This window comes from Saccostrea echinata, unplaced genomic scaffold, assembly GCF_033153115.1.
Source record: "Saccostrea echinata isolate AGI-Se365-2 ecotype Australia unplaced genomic scaffold, CSIRO_AGI_Sech_v1 ptg000033l, whole genome shotgun sequence".
Lineage (NCBI taxonomy): Eukaryota > Metazoa > Mollusca > Bivalvia > Ostreida > Ostreidae > Saccostrea > Saccostrea echinata.
Genome location: NW_026889782.1, coordinates 13,386,695 through 13,392,870, shown reverse-complemented (window position 1 = coordinate 13,392,870; position 6,176 = coordinate 13,386,695). Strand labels below are relative to the sequence as shown.

The 6,176-nt window shown below is 34.9% G+C and overlaps 1 pseudogene; it reads left to right on the top strand.

The window, feature by feature from the left end:
- Positions 1 to 913: 913 nt before the first annotated feature.
- LOC133198154 (uncharacterized) overlaps positions 914 to 6,176 on the top strand; it is a 70,323-nt pseudogene continuing 65,060 nt past the window's right edge.

Genomic DNA, 6,176 nt, shown 5'->3' with positions numbered 1-6,176 from the left:
CGAAGTATTCGGAAAAATGAATACAGTGAATTGATATTCTTTTAAAACAGCATAAGTTTTGATGAATAAGAATTCTGCTTGTTGGGTTCGGCCATAGCATTATCAATTATATCAGATGAAATATATAGAGATAACGAACAGTATTCAAGATCAAAAGTCCATTACAAAATAGGAGCAGAGCAAACACGGACCTCCAAAACATCAGATGTGGGATCATGTGCCATGGAGGAGTAAGCTTCCCCTGCCGACCGGTCATTCTCGCGGCGTGCTCCTTGTCATGATCGGGAATAACGGTAAAATCCGTTGACAATTCAGTGTGTAAATAATGGCCTAACAATTAGTATGAAAAACGTCAGTCAACATTTGAATCAGCTGTTTGTCACATGGAAAAGTTTTATATTAGAAAATTACGGCTACAAAGATCGTTAAAGTTCATCGATATACGGATATCTTTTGCTATTAAATTCATTTTGTTTTCTTTGCGACAAATTTATTAACATCAAATATGCTTAGAGCAACTTTCTCATGCTATGGAATTATGTAAAGTGTAGCCGTCTTTCAATAAACTTCCTATTTGGGCGTAATATTATTGAAATAATTTTAAATTAAGGAATAAAAGCAAAGCTGCTCAACCAGCACCCAGCACATTTCAAAATAGTATAGAAAATGGCTACACGTGTTTAAAGACTCGTAACTTGTAATAAAAACAGATATTGTTGAACTTTTGATATTTTTCAGAGGCAGACCCTGCCATTATAGTACGTTACTGTACAAGTGTGCCTTTCTACGCCTATGTATAAGACTTAGGTCTTAGATTTTCAGTTTAAGTGAACTATAAAATATTGATCAATGCATTGAAGAATATGTTTCCATTTTGGTCAGATCACGCTTGATTCATTCACATGATACAATAATGGCAAGTACAGAGAAACAGAGTGTCAAACAAGTCAGTCACGTCATTGGCGTCGGAAGCAAATTGGAAGTGGGGGGGGGGGGTAATTGAAAGAGAAAAAAAATCGAACCTAAAAAAAACTTGACAAGCAAAAAAAAAAAAAAGAAAAGAAAGAAAATAGTTATTGTCCAGACGCGAAAATCCTATTTCGTGGGGGAGGGGGGGGGATGGGGGGTGTCAAACTTTTTTCCACCCCCCCCCCATTTACCCTTCTTTGACTACGCTGCAACCTGTGCCTCTTGGAAGTGGGGGAGGGGGGCTAAACCTAAGCCCCAATGTTCAATGCCTATATTATGTCTATCTTTGCAAAAAGAGTGGGAGGCTAAGCCCCTCCTAGCCCCCCCCCCCCCCCCCCCCGGTTCCGACGCCTATGAACGTCATTTGAGTCAGTGCATCGTGATCAAGCTGATTTTCCGTCATTATTCGGATATTGTTATTAAGGCCATATAACTTGTACATTGATTATCTCTACATTATTTATAAGAAACAATGCATTCATCGAGATTCATTTGTATTGTTTTAATGTGTGATCACAATTGTTTCCCGAACCCTTGCATAGGCTGTTGTTAATATGTGATTCTTTAACTTAGCTCTGTGTACTCTACCGTAAAAGTAATGAAAATACCCTTTTCCTAACCAATTTCATGACCTAAGCAAATTTAGAAATTTGATTATTGACTAGCCTGTATAAACAACTGTCTAAATAAAACCTCCTGTTAGGCAACAGGGAACCCATTGAACATGTTATACCGCTGCTTCTACGGAAAACAGCTATAACATGCATTGCGTTGTACCAGTTCTAATCCTCAATGTATCACTTTCCTTTATTAGATCCAAAGCCTAGTTGATTAGTTATCATTGCTCTCTACAGACTGAGGGTTTCTGCCAAATTCATTGTTCTTATGTGTGTACCTGTCTCCTGCAATTGGATCACATGTAACTGATCCTTAGATTGTAAAAGGGCGTTTCTGCTAGCCATTTAGTTGTTTTGCAATTAGCCATGAATTATTCTTGCAGAAAAAGTGCGTTTGTATCAATTCCTCGATTTTGTGAATCCTTTGGACAATTCTTATCATCTAGGATTTGGGATGACGTCTATGCGTCCTTTCTAAACTTACTGGCTGCTGCCTGGACCATCAATCTGATAAACATCCTTAACGCTTTTCTGAGTTTGTAAAGTTCTTATTCCCTGATTAGTATTGGATTATGGCTCGCTGACAGGGTGTGTCTATGATAGTTTTTTTGAAATACTTCTATGGATTTTTAGAGAGTTTTTCTGCAGTTTTCTGAAGATCTTCTATGAAAAATAAATATTCTAGCAACTTGATTACATTAATATTTTGTATATAAATTTCACAGCCCCGAGACTGTTTGACGGCTAATATAATACAGAATTTATCACACCTGCATTAGAATTGAAAGCGTTTTATCGTAATATGATGACAACACAATGATGTTGAGAGTATACTTAAGACAACGATTTAACGTCATATTCGGAATCATGTTCGTCACAAGTACAACATTTCGTCACAACATGGAAATATATTTTTAATGTTATCAAAATAGTAAACGTCTGAAAAACAGTCAATATTGTTTTAATACCTCCTCAGGGTTACTTTACAACCCCCGGAGATATCACATTGAAAAATAAGTTCTTTACCTTACAGCTGCTTGTCCTCCTGGGTATACAGAATATTTGGATTCTAATTTCCTGGTTTGCTTGAAATACGTGCCACTTGATGCTGTATACTGGGATGCTGTTAACATCTGCAAGAACGATGGAGGTGATCTGATCAAAATTGATTCGTATGAGAAGTACAACAATTTCAAAAGATATTTAGGTAGTTATTTTGGCTTTATTTTTAAACAATTGCAGAAATGATGATAAAAATATTTCTTTTTCTGATATTCAGTCTTCAATACTATACATGTTATACTAATTGTAATTTCATATATGAATAGCGATTTTAAAAGTATCTTCGTGCAGCTTGATATTTAAAAAAACATAATAAAACCGTAAGGAAAACCATTTTTTAAAATTGTTATTTAAACATCTTTTCAAAGATAAAGAAAGTGACAATCAGACAATTTATCCCTCTTACATCTTTCCTTACAGAACAATATGCGAATGATTTTCCGATCCAGGTCTGGGTTCAGGGAGAGGCTGTTTCTGGACAATGGCAATTTCATGACGGAACACTGATTCCAGACGTGTGTGCTCCTACTGGGTCTGGGGGTTCTTCACAGACTAGCATGAGATCTGTGAGCTATATCGACTTTGCCTGTGCTGACACTCCACCAACTCTTAAATATCATATTATGTGTGAAGTCCAGCGTGTATTTGTTCGTTTTAATTGATAAAGTCATACATTTAACCAATTGTATTATTTTCTTGAAAGCCTGGGGTTGTACATTTAGTCTAACTTAAGTTTTTTTTTTTTTCGTATTTAAACATTAACGCATTTCAAAATCAAAACTGAACATATTTTTATAAGGTATTGACAAAAAAACTTTAAAAAATATAAATTAGAAAAGCTTGTGAAAAACACGCATTTTTCCAATATAAAGACGGTCACAATCAAAATGAGACGAAACTATTTAGAGGAAATACTGACAATACTTATTTACAACAAAAGGAAACTCTAGAGCAAGGCTCTACGGGGAAAATTTCCTTTCAAAGAAAATCACTATTAAAATATCGCAACAAAAGCAAACATCTCTTTCTTAAAGCTTGACTTTACGATGTAAATTTCCACCATAGAATATCACTGACACAATATTCACTACTCATTAAAAAGCGGACATTACACTTTGAAAATAGCAGAACTTTACAGGGTAAATGAAAAAAAAATCCACAGTAAAAACGCTTTGCATTTTACTATTTTGCTAGTATCGCCAAAAACGTTTAATAAAGGGGATTTGCTAGTCCTCATAATTTTGTTGAAAACCCCAAAAGTATTCTAACGGTTATTTCCTGTAATATCATAAAATATTAAGAAAAAGAAATAAAATCATACTTCTCAATGATTTAAAAATAGAACATAGGAAAAAATACTAAATACATAGATTTCCAGGATAAGGAATGTATTATTTTCATATTACAAACGATGCTTCCGTAACATTGCACCTTATAAACATAAAAATACAGTGAAGCTTCTCACATCTTTCTTTTTCTGTTAAAAGAATAAAAATCTTTGACCAAAGTACCACTTCTACGCAATGTATTTCTCTATGCAGATGCAATAGACAGATTGCAGAGTACATTTTCCAGGGTGAATTTGGCCGGCACATTCTGAACAAATCTTTAGTCTACCTATGTATGGCATTTAAGGCTCGTAAATCATCTCATCATATAGGTAGTTCATTTTCAAGTCTTAGGCATTTTATGTAATTATGCTTTAATGGCAGGCATGACTGATGTTATGTTGTGTGCTAGAGTAGAGCAGCAGGTGCCGCTCCGAGTTTTTGTATAATCGATTTTCTGTTATTTCGTATGAAAAATTCATTCATTTAAAGCCCCCCCCTTACTTGAAAATTAACTCTAACTGTTAAAAAACAAATTATATGCAATTGAAAAATTGGAGAAAAAAAATCGTAGCAAAATTTGCAGACGTTTGATATATTCTTTGCGTTGAATACAAAGCGTTGAATTGAAAAGTTAACCTAAGAATTTGAGAGAAAATTTATCCACATATTTCTTACTTCGCAGGCACAAAGGGTACAAAAAGGAGTCGGGCCTGATTTGTTCGGGAAATGTTTACTATGATATCACACAAAAATGTCCAAATTACCACAAAATGGTTATTATGATATTATTTAAATTACTATGAATTCATAATGAATTAATTAAGAATCTCAATCTTTCACAATACGTCGAGTTAAAACTTATTTACTTCTTCTTGATTAAGTAATAAATGACATGCTATGTTTATAACGCAAAGTTTATAAGTAAATTGCATTACACAGGAACATATGCTGGTGTAACGACGAAAAGTGACCCCCGTAGAAAATTGACCGGGTCATTTTTCTATGTAGAAATTTGGCCCCTTAATCAATATTCTACGTAAAAAAATGACCCACTTTTTTTTTGTAAAAATAATGTATTTGGGGTCATTTTTCTCCGTGTGGATTGTAGGAAGATGACCCCATAGAATATCGGGACATAGATTTAAAATTAACAATAGGGGCCAGAAGCTTCTAATTGACCTGATAATTCTATATTTTGTGAATGAAAGTTAAAATTCTAGAGAAGATTTCTCATTATACTAATAGCCCATCATTGAGTACACCTTTCCGTAGGGAACGAGAAGAAAATTGGATTAGAAAACAAGGCACGTCATCTCCATATGGAAGCAATGATGTGAAAGGTAAAGTTTACGAATAGTAATCGACCTAAAAAAAGAAATCCATAAACAATACAAATATGTGAAGAGGGCATAAAACACGGACCCCCAGAAATTCCAGATTAGGGATCAGGTGCCTAGGAGGAGTAAACATCCTCTATTGACCGGTCACACCCGTTGACCGGTCACACAGCCGTATGTATTGTTCAGTAGACCTAACTATTCGTAGTCCATTCAGTTCAAAAACAAAGGCCTAGCAATTTACTAAGGGAAGTCAGTCAGAATACGGCACATGACAATGCCGATGGTGTTGGGAGTCTTTCCAGTCCACAGAATAGCAATGTGAATGTGATGGGACTTTTTAACAACACACGGAGACGTAAGCGTAGTCATGGACATCTGTCTTACAATATACCTGTTACAATATACCTATTATATTCGAGGCCTCTTTGAATCGCTATTACATGTACCTTACCTTACCTAAATAAACAGTTTGGTCTTCATCACATTTGCACCAAACTTTATTCTTGGAAAGTCTTGTTTGATTTTTCTTCACCAGAATACATACTCGGATCTAAGATTTTGGATATTGCAAATCAAAAGCTTTTTAATCCGTCATGTTTTACGGAAGAAAATACTTTTAAAGCAACCCTTTTGTCTTAATCTTCTATATGCCAACAAAGGAATTGAGGCAATTAATATAAGCAAACTCTACAGTGCCTAGATATCAAACATCTGAAAGATAATCCTCCAATGTGTTCATGTTTATCGTCACCATACAACTATAGTTCTGCAGGACACGTCATTACTGCTGACGTTAATATAGTAATAAATGAGAACCTTGAATCACTTATTTTGAAAGGACCAAAACTTACGGAACC